Source organism: Sinocyclocheilus grahami, unplaced genomic scaffold, assembly GCF_001515645.1.
Source record: "Sinocyclocheilus grahami isolate Dianchi unplaced genomic scaffold, SAMN03320097.WGS_v1.1 scaffold1637.1, whole genome shotgun sequence".
NCBI lineage: Eukaryota > Metazoa > Chordata > Actinopteri > Cypriniformes > Cyprinidae > Sinocyclocheilus > Sinocyclocheilus grahami.
Window position 1 is genome coordinate 121529 of NW_015506816.1, and position 16293 is coordinate 137821.

Below are 16293 nucleotides of genomic sequence, written 5' to 3' on the forward strand. Positions count from 1 at the left end.
TTTAATTTTAATAACGGCAATGTTTTAAATTTTTAATTGTAATAATATTCACAGTACTGCCAATTTGACTGTATTTTGATCATATACAGTAAATAGCCTTGACAAACATAAGAGACTCCTTTCAATGAAACACACACACGCACACACACAAAGTATGAAAGATATGAAAAAATACAAATGAATAATATAGTATCATAATCTTTGCACAAAAATATTTTCAAAAAATTTATGAAACCAACCTCAATACAAGATGATCATGAACTAGGCTTTTATTTTTCCTTTTTATCATCCCAGACATCCTCATTTGTCATTGACCCATAAACCAATATAGCGGCTATATCTGTACTGCTTCATCTCTTTGACAATCACAGTAAGTGTGCGCCATAATTTCAGCCACATTAATTACCCATCATTTAAATGAACCCCATGGCCTTGAGTGTGAAATGCTGGAAAGGTACGTCACAGGATGAAAGACTGGCTCTGAATAATCCAAAAACCCACCGAGGCCACAGGAAAGATGATATAGATAATTCATCTCCGCATCCACCTTTCTAAAAACCCATGCTGTGGAAATTACAGGCTTTTTTTGGAGCAGGTAATGGGGTTCTATAAATAGAGCTTAATAATTAATGTGGCACCCACTGGAAATCCTACGAAAGGCCAGAAAATGGGACGCTCAGCGACGATTGAGCGGTTAAGTGTTGGACAGTCCAGAGTGTTCCAATGCGTGATTTGTTTTTTCCAGTGAACTTACTGTGAATTGGTCATATTTTGTTGTCTTATCATGCATAAAGGCATGGATTACTCATAATTTTATTTATGGAAATGCAGATAAGGAAACATCTCTGTTCCCATGGAAACTGCGATATTATCAGTAAACAACACTCAAACAAGACTCCCGTCAAGACCGATGCTGGCAGAGAAATACCAAAAATAAACAATGATAGGTGTAAAACATTATTTTGATGTATTGTTTTTTACCATGGCAACCTTAGTTACCAGTATAATAGCTACTATTACAAATAAAACCATAATAAATGAATATGGGATCTCCTGACATTTTATGTATGTGAATATGTGACATTGTTTGCAAATATTGTATTGCATTGATTATGGTTTTTAATGAATTCTGAATGTGGCTTTCATGGCTGCAAATGCAATGGGGGAAAAAAATTAAAATAACAAAAATAAATCAAATTAAATATAAAATAATAAAATAAAATATATCAATAAGTGTTCATGAAATTAAGTAAAAATAAAATCAACTTAAAATGTGGCTTTCAGTTGTGGCTGCCTAATAAAAATCAGTCAAATAAAATAACAGTAAATAAAATAATACAAATCAAAATAAAACAATAAATGAAATAAAAATAAAACAATTAAATGTAATGTAATAAAATAAAAGATACAGTAAAAATAGCAAGTAAAATTAAAAATAACATTTAAAATTAAAAATAAATACAGTATATACAATTATATTGTATTATTTTGTTGAAATAATTAAATATTTATTTTACATGCCAGACAGACCGAAATACAGTGTGCCTCAGAACATACCAAGTACTACAACTACTATTTTATATATATATATATTAGTTGGTCAGAGAGAGAGAGAGCAATGGAAGACATAAAGACAGAATTACAGATAGACATACAGGTAGAATGATAGACAGATGGGTGGACAGACAGGCAGGAAGTCAGAATGACTAGATAGATAGATAGACAGACATATAGATAGATGGACAGACATATTCTAGATAGATAGATAGATAGATATAAATAGACAGACAGACAGATAGATAGATAGATAGACAGACATAAATAGATACACAGACAGACAGACAGACAGACAGACTCTAGATAGATAGATAGATATAAATGGACAGATAGACAGACAGACAGACAGACAGACAGATTCTAGATAGATAGATAGATATAAATGGACAGACAGACAGACAGATTCTAGATAGATAGATAGATAGATATAGACAGACTGATAGATAGATAGATATAAATAGACAGACAGACATAAATAGATACACAAACAGATAGATAGATAGATAGATAGACATAAATAGATTCACAGACAGACCGACAGACTCTAGATAAATAGATAGATATAAATAGACAGATAGACAGACAGACAGACAGACAGATTCTAGATAGATAGATAGATAGATAGATAGATAGAGACAGACAGATTCTAGATAGATAGATAGATAGATAGATAGATAGACAAAAAGGATGACAGACAGAATAATAGAGAGACTAACAGACAGATGGATGGATCTTCAAAATGCCACTGGCTCTTGTAGTCTCATAATTCCACATATGTTTAGCTTTAGAGCAAGATTATTTAAGTCTGAGATTTTGTGAATCGGGAGGTTTAACACTGTGACCTGTAATACCCGCCCTAAACAGAGCCCAACAGACCCCGTATCGAAGGGATTAAACGTTAACACCAGTTTAACATCTGAGTCATTTCAGCTGTTTGCCAAGGCTTAAAGAAAGTCCTAACTCCCAAAGCAAGTGTCAGGACAGAAATGGAGTTCTCAGCAGGGAGGCACATTTGTCTTTGCACCTCACTCACAGTTTCTCTAAACAGGAGAGCTGTCAGTGAATAAATGGAAAAAAGCAAAGTAACTTACGTTACTTATTTTCTTGTAAATTTAAAAGTAATGAGTTGCTTTACTAGCTACTTGAAAAAAAGTAATCTTTTTACATAACTCACGTTAATTGTAATTTGTTACTCTCAATGCCCCCGTTTTTTTTTTCTTTTTTGCAGAGGTGTTGAATCGAACTTGGATTTAGACCAAGCAATATAATTATCTTGGTTTCTACCATGCTGTTGGTTTCTAGGAGGCATTCCTTGACTGCAGTATCCAAGTGCATTCCTATTGGTAGTCGCCACCTCTTGATCGCTGTCATTGTGAAAGTACCTAGAGAATCTCAAACAGAATTAATGCAATGAACCTTGCAAACTTTGTCACATTACTCAGTTCGTTCTTGTCTTAGTTCTTCTATTACTTTTTTTCCTGATGACACAAAATCCACTTCTTGACTACTGTAAATTTCATCCAGCTGGCCAATAACATTGGAGCTTAGTTTCTGAGCAAGCTCTTGGCCTTTTTGTATGAAATATGCACCAGGGTGTTTGTGACGAGTCAATAAAGGTCCACAGGTTAAACCATCTATGGTTGAAACTACCACACAAGTAAGTAGCAAGGCTCGCAAACATCACTCTGCTTCTCCTCACCTCTCAAATCAATGTTCTTGGATTACAACTTTTTTATAAAACAGGGAGGAAAGTACTACTAAAATGAAGAAGACTAAAATTGCATTTATGAAAGGGAAGGCAGCCAAACAGGAATTTAGGGCATCTCTGTTAGAGAAAACCGTTGACTCAGCCTGAAAGTAAGTATTTCATTAGATCATAGCTGAGACCAACAGACCACAGATCCAAAGGAAGGACCATTCTTTGAATCTCTGGTGTCAAATAAAAGATCTAAGCCAGCTCTCTAAACTTCAGACATCTGTATATTAACTGTCAGTGTGTTTTAATGTACCATCTCATGAGGTATGGACAGCACCAGGTGGATCACACATTTACAGGGATTTGAGCTGATAAAGCGAGACAATACGTCTTTCATTGGAATGATGGAACAGTCGATCATCTGTTTGGAATGTGTGTGTGTGTGTCAATGGTACATTATAGACTATCCCAGATGAGGTCAGGAGAGACTGTACCACTGTCTGGAATGTAGAAAGGCAGGATGGTCCATGTGAAAAAGAGAAATCAAGTAAACTCTCAAAAATCAACAGTGAAACATTAACGCTTCAACGCAAGCCTAGTCTAAGCATTTACAAAGTTTAAATTTTTTTTTTTTTTATCTCAAATACATTTTAAGCAGTCATTTTTTGTTTTGTTTTCAAATGAAATATCTAAAAATCCTCAAAACAAGACATTTACTTCAGAAGCAACAGTACATACGATATTTGGATGGATTTTTAAATATTATAACTGGACATATACATTTTTTTTGGCTGTGCAGAAATTGCAATATGCAAAACCATAAGTAATTTATTTCCCCATAGAATGCAATCCAGAAATGTTAATATTAATAAATTTGAGTTATTTAAACAAATTCTTTCTGCTCATGTTTCATAAATACGGCCCACTGTACAACAAAACTATGTACATAATTGCTTAAGCAGGAACATTCATGTGCCAATTTAAGACATATAATATGAAGCAATTGCATCGCCATATTTAAATCTGAAAAATGGTGTTACACTGTAATTTTTAAGCAGTTTTGGTAACACTTTATTTCGATAGTCCACTTTAGACATTCTATTAACAGCAAGTAACTTTGCAACTACATGTCAACTAGCAGTTAGTAGAGTATTAGTAGACTGTCTGCTTAATATCTTCTAACACTTTCTTTGTCAACTTATTCTACTAACCCTAAACCTACCCTAACAGTCTACTCTGAGAGTTAGTAGACATGTAGTTGCAAATGAATGAGAATTAGTTGACTTGTAGTTACAAAGTTACTTATAGTTAGTAGAATGTCTAAAGTGGACTATCAAAATAAAGTGTAACCGCAGTTTTTTCCCCCTTATCACAACTGGCCTTTTACACTTCTAAAACAATCTAGTTTTGTTGTGTTGCATCTGTTCAATTGCAGATTTGGGGAAAGCAAGTTTGTTTGTAAAGAAATTACATATACTACCTCAGACATCATGATATATATTCAAAAGGTAACACCGTTTTACTTGTAGCTTCCAAAAAGTAAAATAATAATGTAATGCAACTTTTGTGTCAATACTTTAACATTACCCCCAAGATCTATAGCAGTGAACAGTTCATATAGATTCCCTGAGGAAGTTCAATGATTTATGCCTGGTCTGGAGGTACAAAATTAAGAATATGGTATGTCAAGGTTCTCTATTCTTTGGCAAAAAACCCAGGCCTAGAACTGCTAAAAAGCTATTGCTTCTGGCATCTGTTCCTTCCTTTTGGCACATTCACAGACGCTACCGCATCTCCCACCATGACAAATCACACCTAATGGAAACAACCAGCAGATCGCAAAGCTTAGACATGTCAATTACCATGGAACCGTGTTTTCCCCTTGTTTATCTCTTTTTTTTCTTGCTATCTCTGTCTCTCCATCCCTGTCAATTATTTCTGATACGAGACCCGGGAAAGAGGCCAACGACAGGGAAGAGATGAGATTTGGCGTGCTGATGCTGACAGAATTCAGTGGCGCTCTGAAGAAGCGATCTCTGTGTTGAGATGCCAGAAAATAAAAGCTTTAACTGAATTGAACTCTGCAAGAATTTAAGTTACTCAGACAAGAAGCGAGATCTCACAAAAAACACTTTCAGACAGTAGCATATCACTCTGATAAACATTACCAGTTTAACTTTGTGCTCTACTTCTGAAATCAGGCGTGACTTAGCCAGTCACAAGAGCTCTACTTGTTAGCATCAAAGCATGTATACCTCCACAAGCTAACTGACCAGTTATTAAGATGATATGTGGGCAGTAAGATTAAACTGCAAATCCGTGCAGTTCAGCCAACCAGATACAGTTCTGATCACCAATTAGCTAATCAGAGAAGACAGAGTTATGGGACTCGACTGGAGTTTCCTTTGAACCTCAGCAAGACCGGTTAGAGTCCAGAGCCCTCACTGGCCAAGACTTCATCTCTGGTTGAGAAAATATTAAAAAGACAAGCAATCCAGCAGAGATCAGAAAGGCAAAGAGTGCGTTTGGTCTGTCTTTCCGTGTGGGGCTGGATTTCATTCGACAGATGGTCTAATTTCTTCAAAGGGGATTATTTGAGGCAAGAAATCACAAGTTGCCTTCATCCCAATTGATATTTTTTGGTCCAAATTTTCTTGTAATGAAATATGAAGAAATTAAATGAAATTTTGACTCATGTTTGACTCAAATTTTGTTCATGTCAGAGTTACCATAATTACGACACGGCATTTTGGAAACAGCTTTCTTGTTGCCAGTAAGGAACATATTTAAATTTTAGCCATAAAGTTAGCTATATGTAAGTTAATTTCTCTAAGAAGCACACCACTAAACACGCCTCTAAAACCTTATTCCTTATAGGATTAAGTATTTTGTCTTGATTTCCAGTTAAAATATCTAAAAATTTTAACACTTGTTTTCATAGATTGTATTTGGAATACAAATATTTTTGTCTTACTGCACAGACAGATTTTTTCCACTTCTTTTTAACTTACATAAGGTAAGTTCCCATCACCCTGTTTTAATCCGCATTTTGAAGTATCACATCAGAAACGAGTGATGGAAATGCCAAATAAAAAAAAAATGTTGGTTGAGGTGGTTTTTGACTTGTGCGAAAAAGGGTTAATGCGAATAATGGGAGATGGAAATGCATTTGCCGAATAAATTCCTGCAATGCGCATTATGCATAGTCATGTGACTTTGCATGATGGGATAGCATAATCTGACTAACCAGTGGACTGATCTTGTTGCACAAAATCTAAAAATGCTGTTATGGTGCAAAATGCTATTTATTGGCAAGAAATATCCCTTTAATGTTTTAAACGACACACAAAGACAGTACCCAATTTAAAATCAATTTTTCATGAAGAACCATATAGGCGATCTTCTACGTATTAAAAGTCCTAACTCTGACACCAGTGCTGTGTTCTAAGCAGCTAAAAGCTCTCATTTTCAACCTGTTTTTATGACAAAGAATCTGATGGGTGATCGTTTTACCTCAACTGATGTGACACCGGTTCTTTTGCCAGTTTTGTTGTGCTGCAAGAGCTGCAAATTGGCTTTTGGAAAGTTGCCTGGGGTCACAATAGTCGGCGATCTGCGTCAAACAGGAAACAATGACACATCATACTGATGTTATAATGTTATTATGTTGGGGTGCCCTTTGTTTTTTGGGCAGTATAAAACAGCACATGTCAAGAGATCATGTTCATAACAGGTATTTATAATGGGTAAGTCCTTGAAACAGAATCAGTTCACTTAAGAAGCAACACTGCATATGATAATAAGACTTGCTTTCATAGATTGTATCTTTAATCTGAGTGTATTTGTTGTATGTGTTCATTTTGTTTTACTGGCAGATTGTTCAGTTAAGTCCAAACAAGTGAAAAAATCTGCAGTTAGATACACTTTTACATTAAACATATAGTAAAGATGAACTGGAAAACAAGTAAAAAAAAAAATATATATATATCATACAATGCAGTGCACTTCCTTTGACCCCCAATTAATTTTAATGAATAAGCTGGAAGTAATATATAGGCCACAATTTCCTTTTCTTGACCTTTTGATTATAACATCATACATTTTTACACAAAATAATGCAAAATAACAGTATTTATGATCAAAATGGGTGCTTTTTGTCAAATTAAATGACCATTTATTTTATTGTTGCATACTGTTTCACGTGCTGTATTTTTAATAGTAGGTAGTATACAGTGTGCATTGTGCAATAAGCATCATGCTAGCTTTCTAAATATAACCTCTATGTGTGTGTTTCTACAGAAAGTCTGACTTGAGTTCTAATTAATTTCCAGTGAAAAGGCAGGAACTATTTGTTGCTAAAATCAAACATCACTGAAAAAAGAATCTCTGTGCTCATGGTTTTCATGTTCTGACTGGTGTGAGGTGAACCGAATTACTGGTAGCTGTAATAGAACTAGTGTGCTAATCAGAGTACACTGGCATTTCTCCCTAATGAAGCCCTCAGGTTATAGTGCTAGCGAGAGAGAAAAGAAATAGCTCCTCCATCTGCACAGGATGCATGTGCCCAGACACACTGTCGTGTTGAATGTGTTCCCTGCAGCACAATACCTAATGCTAGAAGCTAGGAAATAGAAGAGCGAACCTATAGCATCACAGCACTACTGCACCATAAACCTGTGTGCATGTCTTCATTTTCACCCATTAAATTATTTTAATCGCAGCCCTGCCAGATAACTGCTGGCAGAGCGCTATATTTTTCCCACGCTCAGAGCTTAATGTACTCCATCCATTTCATCTATTGAGCTAAACGGTGGTTTGCATATTGGCATATAGCAATCGAAGAGTTTATATTTGTCCTGAGTACTTAACTTTGTGCTTTATACACTATTTAACCAAATGTATCATGATAGCACTACAGTTTCTAAGCTATATATTAATAAGAGTTTCTACTAACTAGCCATAACCTTTACTAGTTCATAATTGTGTCAGTGTTTTATTCACAAGAACAACATAGTGACGAAACACGCTCTGTAGAGCAGTTTGTCCATTTAGGGCTACTGTAGAAATATGGCGGCGCAAAATAGCGACTTCCATGTAATGGGATCTGCAGTGTGTGTAGATAGAAATGACTCATTCTGAGGTAATATAAACATAATGGTTCATTATGTAAGGTCTTTCTACTCCTCTGAAAACATAGTTGTGTATATTGTATTTCTGTCAATAGATCATCCTAAATTTTACATACTGCACCTTTAAGAATGCACGTGAGACTTTTTCAACTTTTTCCAGCATAAGAACATCATTGGTTGAAACAAACAGCAGAATCTAGAAAACAGCTGGTCTGTGTTCTCCAAATCAAATCATGGCTGCTTTTCTTTTAAATACCTTGGTGATAAAACCTCCATATCTCTATAAACAGTTCATCTGGGCTGTAAATGTTTGGCAGATGACCTCTTTTCACCCTTCACCACAAAGGGTTCACCCTCCTTGGCTTTGTAAACAACAGTAACACCTGGAGCTGAGGATCAAACAGTTACATCAGTGGGTGGAGGCAAATGCAAACATCTTTTGATTAATAGATGGCTGTGCTCATATTGAATGAATTATATGCTGATCTGTATGGTTTGATGAGGTCAAACAAAATCATCACATGGCCAACAAAGGCTTCTCATACATCAAGCGTACCACAAGCTAACAGCTGCAAAAAAAAAAAAAACTATTAAAATGTATCATATGACATGTATCATATAACATGGACAAAAACATTTTTAAAAAGTGTTGTATAAAAACAGACTTCTACAGACAATCTGCAGAAATAGAACTGTACCAAGCAAAGGTAAAACCTTATAAAAAATACTTCTCGTTAAGAAGCTAACTTATTCAAAAGCTATAAAAGTTTTCTAACAACATTAAACACAAAGGTCAATGTTTGTAAATAACTTTACTTTGCATAAAAGGAGGCTAACTTTAGTTTTGTTTGCTTCAGGTTAGGTTAAACTCAAGGTTAATAGGTTGTTAGGTTAATTTACAACACTGTCTGGAACTTTAAAGCCCTGCTCCTAAGACCGAGACGAAGTTTATTTAGGGTCAGAATTGTTGCGCTAACCATGAGAACGACCATGTTTATTTGAGTAGCTCAGACTGCTAGTCTGAAAAAACCTCATTCAGATTTCAGATGTTTTGGTGGAAACCAGCAGATTTTGGACTCGTTCTTGTGCATTTGCTGATTTCGACACATTCCATAACCTTAACAAAACATTTGTTTTACTCTACTGTCACATTTTCATTTGAATGCTCTCGAAATATTTTCTTCAGAAAATAGTCATACTCTTCATTATCATGATTCATGGACGTATTAGAAAACACTGTTTGTCCCCTTAGACAAGCTCTAAATGGAATGGCACCACTTAATCCTGGATCAAACGTAGACGATAATATTTAACGAGAATGGGTCTTGACCTTGAGGTGAACTGGGACCCCTCTTACAGGAACTTGCTTCTAAAAGTGACAGTCAATCAGGTGATTCATAACTACATTGTACAATTCTTTTGAAGTCACAGAAAGTCGACACGGACTGTTCACTTTTAGGTCAATACAGAAAAATTGCATGTGACATTGATTTTCAAAGATGAGCTGTTATGTTTTGGTTTCAAAACAAGTTTTAAGTTCTGTATACTGAATATTAGCATACAAAATAAATGTAAATAATTGTGCAGTTTATAAAAATTTACAATGAAACATAAATGTGTTAAATTTATGTTTTAACTTTTTAATTTCTATTTTGTTATCAAACTACGATTTCACTTGGTGGATAATGTGGGCAAAAATCCAATAAACTTATATTTAAAGAAGGATCTGAGCCATATCTCAAGACCAGATTATTGTAGTCTTGACGACAAACTGTTTTGACCCAGAACACTTTAGCAACACCCTAGCAACATGACACTGACTTTTGCACAGGCAAATACCATTCATATTTACAAATGAGACATTTTTAGCCAATTAAATTTGACTAATCTCAGTTTATAAAAAAAAAAAAATCTGTTTTCAGAAATGCATGAAACATGATAAAAGTTACCTTTTAAAAGTGTAACCAAGTTATAAATGTGTTAAAGCAGCACTGTGTAACTTTTGGCGTTCTAGCGGTTAATAAACAGAACTGCACACATCCCGCGGAAGAACATTCCAACCGGAGCTACTTCTCTAAGTTTATGTCTATGGTGATTCACGCAGGTGTGTTTTACTCCGCAGCAGTGACGACCCGATCAGGCTACAATATATAAGTATAATATAAATATAAGTACTTATTATAAGTGTACCGTAGTGATTCGGAATAAGACAAAAACGCGGTTTGGAAGATGAATTCATGATGTACTCGCTCATTATATATATTTTGCAAATTTTGAACACAGAAAAAGTTACATAGTTCTGCTTTAAGTTTGTATGTTTGTACCTTTTACTTTCTTTACAATGCAAGGCTTCCACACACTTAAAAATAAAGGTTCTTTATTGGAATCAATGGCTCCATGAAAAACTTTTGACTTCCATGCATTCCACAAAAGGTAATTTAAAGTGGAAAAAGATTCTTTAGATTATTAAAATGGCCTTCACCCTGTTCACAAGGTTCTTTGGAGAACCAAAATGGATCTTCCATAACATTGCTGTGAAAACCTCCTTTTGGAACCTTCATAAATATTCATAAATAACTTGTATTGAACCCGGAACATGCTTTCAGAAGTATTTAAAATCCTGTGCATCATATGGCCTGATGTAACCGTGAGTTTGGAAAATCTTGTAAAATTTACAAAAGAGGCAGAAAAATAGAATTATGCATCAAAGCACTTGCAAATATTTCATCAGTGAAGTGTTTTATCACAACCACAAAATCCAGAGCATCTCAGTATGAATGTAAGAGTGTGAGTGCTCGCATATGTGTGTTTACGACGTCGACTGGGGTGCACTGCTCTTTGATCGTGGACTATCGGGCTCTGTGTTTGCTTCTAGCGTTTGATCTTTAAAACACTGTCGCGTCAACAGCGGCCTGGCCTCTCAGACATATTTAAACCACACATACGCTGCAGAAGACAGCCGCTATATTTTCCAGATGTATGATCTCAATTATAAAATTACTTCCAGCAAATCAAGGGTGCTCTTTATCATGTCCACTTTTCTCTCTCTTGTTGCTCACACTGAGGATTAATGATTTGAAGAAACTGCTATTTATTTATTGTTTTGTCAGCCAAGCCCCATATATTTTCAAATGTATTGTAACTATGTCTCAAACTATATATACAGTGGGTACGGAAAGTATTCAGACCCCCTTAAATTTTTCACTCTTTGTTATATTGCAGCCATTTGCTAAAATCATTTAAGTTAATTTTTTTCCCTCATTAATGTACACACAGCACCCCATATTGACAGAAAAACACAGAATTGTTGACATTTTTGCAGATTTATTAAAAAAGAAAAACTGAAATATCACATGGTCCTAAGTATTCAGACCCTTTGCTCAGTATTTAGTAGAAGCACCCTTTTGATCGAATACAGCCATGAGTCTTTTTGGGAAAGAGGCAACAAGTTTTTCTTTTTTTTGGACATTTTTTTTAATACATATTTTACAATTATATATATTTTAAAGCATTTTGCCCTCCATATATTTCAATCCAAGAAAATTCATTAATATGTCAAAAAAAATTCAGCAAGGAACATGCTGTACTTTACAATGCTCCAAATAAATTATAGTAAGTACATTACAACAAATAATTCAAATTTTTGACTAGTACTATTTTATTTTTTTTGACTAGTAAGCTATTCCATCCACATTTGCATTTAGCATAAATGTAAGTGGAAATAAAATTTCTTGCCCCTGAAATACATTTTGGTATATAAATATTATATTTGGTATATTTATATATATATACTGTATATATAATATATATATATATATAAATTATATTTCATTAAGTACTGTTTACAAGATATTTACCATGTATTTATATATTTAATATATTTTGATTCCAGTATGGGATATATACAATATTTACTTGAAATACCCCCTGAGTATTTAAGTTAATATTAATAATTTAACGACACATTTGCATGTTCATGGTTTTAATGGTCAGTTAATGGTCACATGGCATTTTAACAGATAAAATATTTAATCTTTTTAGTAAGTCTTTTATTTTTAATGTTTCATAATAAAATTGTTTATATATGTATAGGGCTGCACAACCTTGCCAAAAATTATATATATATTGTTACTGTAGTTCAAACTGCGATATGCCATTTTATCTTATATGAAAACTATATGTATACATCTAAAAGTACATTTGATAAATTACCCCATAAAACCCCATTTATTTATCTTAGTTGTATATTTGATTTAATTAATAAGCTATTAGCTTGATTAGCTATCAAACTACAGTGTTGACTTGGTGGATAATGCAGCTAGTTTGTAGCTAGCCAAGTTCTAGCTAGCTGCTGCTAGTTCCAAACACATGTCAGGCTCTTAAGTACAATATCACACCATAAGTCACAGTCTAGAATTTTAAGGGAGCACATGGCTCACACAATGGGATGTTTGGAGCAACAGTACGAAATGTTATCCATTAAATCACATGTGATTCTTATCTTCCGTAATGACAACCATAGTGCAGATGCGATGCAGATACAACATTACCAGGTGAAACACACTCGCACACACTCATGTAAAACCCTAGTCTCAGCTTTGACCTATTTCTGAGCCGTACAGAGCGGCTCTATAGATTAACGAGTCTGTCAGAAAGCACATACATTGAGTTCCCCAGTAGAACTGTGCTCCGGGGCTTCACATGTATGCTTCTTCAGGGCAGCTCGTAACAAGCTTATATAGCCTACTCTGGTTGCTTCCTCCTTCTGACCTAAATAAATGCAAGAAAGAGAGCTAAATGATTTTCAGTGTGCATCTGCGTGCACAGGTGGGTGTGTAAGTATGTTTGAGGGTTAAAAGGTCAACAGTATGAAATAACATTTGATTCAAATGTGTTAACAAAGATAGCATTGAGAACATTTGAGGCAACATGCAACATTAACATTTAACATGCTTGATTTCCTTACGAAACACAAACAATATGAATGTCAGTCTAAATTGTTCGTAAAAAAAAAAATTAGAAAAACAATCTTGCTTTCCCTTTGAATTAAGTTTATTTTTCTGAACCCATTGGAAGATGTTTTTTCTTGCTTAAAAAATAACTTAATTTTTTATAAATTTGTCAGAAAACAAAGTAGTTTTGCTTCGTAAGTAAATTTATCTTGATCCAAGAATAATAAGATAGTTGTACTGGAAAACAGGAAAACAACACAAATGAAATGGGGGTCTAAATTGTTCATAAAAGTTTATGTTTTTGTTAATTTTATGTATAAATGTGTTAATTTCAAACCCAGGGAAAGTAACCTTAATTATTCTTTAGAAAAATATGAACCGTTAAAATGCTTAAACAATTAAATAAATATTACACATTAACACAGACACATATGGTATGAAATAAATATTACACATTTATATGAAAATATAACTTTACAAAGTCATATATAGGACTATAGTTTTATTTGCATTTTCAATGTTTAACTTTGTTGTAGTAAAACATTTTTAATGATTCATATTTAATCAATTATATATACATTTATTTATATAAATGTATTATTCTCTCGAAAAATGTTAACCAACGAAATCCTAAAAATATGACTTGAAATATTACACATTAATATATAAATGAAATTAAAAAGTTTTGTATATTTTAAATAACTAACTTTATAAAGTGTGTGTATATATATTTATATAAGCGTATATATATACAGTGTGTATATATAGTGTACATATACATATATATATATATACACACACACACACACACACAGCACTATTTTCCATATTATTTACATAAATGTAAATTTTCATTTGAAAACATCATTTAATTTTATACATTTAAATTCCATGGCTACTCATTTATTTTTCAAAAGTGAAAACCTTTAAGGAACCATTTAAAACCACTTAACTTTATCCACACACCAACAAACAAAATTTCAATCCTTTACCAGCACAACAAGGCACGTTAAACACCACAATTATTATCAAGACATCAGCCATAACTGCACTAAAACACATATGGGTTTCCCTTCACAAGCCATAAAATCATGCATGAGAACATTTTCTTCCTCCTAGAAAAGGACATGAAATACTATTCAACCTTTTTCCTGATAAAAGTGACGTTTGATACCTCGAAGGCGCACCTGAGGACGTTTATGTAACATTGAAGTGCATTACTCTCTCAGGAAGTAATGAAAGCTAAGTGTCCCCCTGGTGATCCTCTCTTTCATTAGCTAAAGAGAAACCTCTCTCTGCGGGACCTTTCAAAGGCTACTGAAATGTTAACTCCCTCGGGGACCATCACGAGCCAGCCGTTTGCTGCACTGCTAACAATGGCCAAGAGCCCTCATTTGCTTACTGAAGTAAACAAGCTCAGTTTGGTGCCCTTCATGTGACTGAATGTTTCTGACAAAGACAAGCATAGCAATGCTAACGTCTTTTAATTGGTGTTTGCTAAGTTAAGCATCACTGATGTTGCTAATACTTGGGTTAAAGATCTGAACAAACCCTTAAACTGATGTATTAAACTTTGTTTTGACTTGTCAACAACATTTGTGCTATAAAGACAGAAATGATACCTGAGATCATCAAGTTTTTGAAGAGAGGCTTGCTATTACTAGCGATAACATGCACTTACAATTTTCACCTGGTATCCCTGTTGAAAAAACCAGCATATGCTGGTTAGGTATGTTTTGACGCTGGGATGCTGGTTTAAGCTGGTCCTTTGCTGGTTTATGCTGGTCCTTTTGCTGGTTTACGCTGGTCCTTTGCTGGTTTAAACTGGTCCTTTGCTGGTTTAAGCTGGTCCTTTGCTGGATTATGCTGGTCCTTTGCCGGTTTAAACTGGTCCTTTGCTGGTTTAAACCGGTCCTTTGCTGGTTTATGCTGGTCCTTTTGCTGGTTTATGCTGGTACTTTTGCTGGTTTAAGCTGGTCCTTTGCTGGTTTAAGCTGGTCTTTTGCTGGTTTATGCTGGTCATGTGCTGGCAAAGGACCAGTTTAAACCAGCAAAGGACCAGCATAAACCAGCAAATGACCAGCATAAACCAGCATCCCAGCATCAAAACATACCTAACCAGCATATGTGCATTGTACAGTACATCCATTGATAAAATGGCTGAAAAATCACATGTGGATGAGCTGAACAGCTTAGCAACTACCCAGAACATGCTAAAACCCGCAGTTTTAGCAATGTGCTAAACCCCATAGCAATGGTGTAAACTAGTGATGTTACGTTCTGTGCCGAGGCTTCGGAGCGTGTGTCGAGAAATCCCGGTAGCTTTCAGTGAAGCGCGTATCGAGGCTTGTATAGCTTTAGAGAATTGACGTAATTGATGATGTCCGAAGCCTCGCTTGGCCTGACTGGTTCAGGAAGCGGTTCAAATCTTGTAAATTCACAGTCATCTGCCCTGTTAAACTCAGCCACTTTCCAGTTTTAGACTAATAATATTGGCCCTCCTGCCCATTATGAGCAAAGACTTGATTTACACACATTTGATAGCCCCATTCATTTCAAGCCAATACGTTTATTACGCAGTTATGTTATATTATGTTATTCAATCATTATGAAATACACATTATATTCATATAAATAGATTAGTCTATGTGGAATTTTTTTTTTTTCTTCACCGTTATTTATAAGCCTTAACTGGCGCAAAAGATCACATCAGGTCATCTGTAATGTATCTGCTTGTTTTACACTCTTTGGCCACCAGGTGGTATTGTGAGCAAATGAAGCCTCGAGAAATGAACCCTTTTGTGAACCACTTGGATGAAAAGCTTTAATGCTTCATCTCGCCATCACTAGTGTAAACAATTATTAAAAACTAGCATAATTTTATCATACTGCATGCTAAAATCTATAGTTTCTACTACATAGTTTACTTAGAATTACATGAAAATAACAAATGTGATTA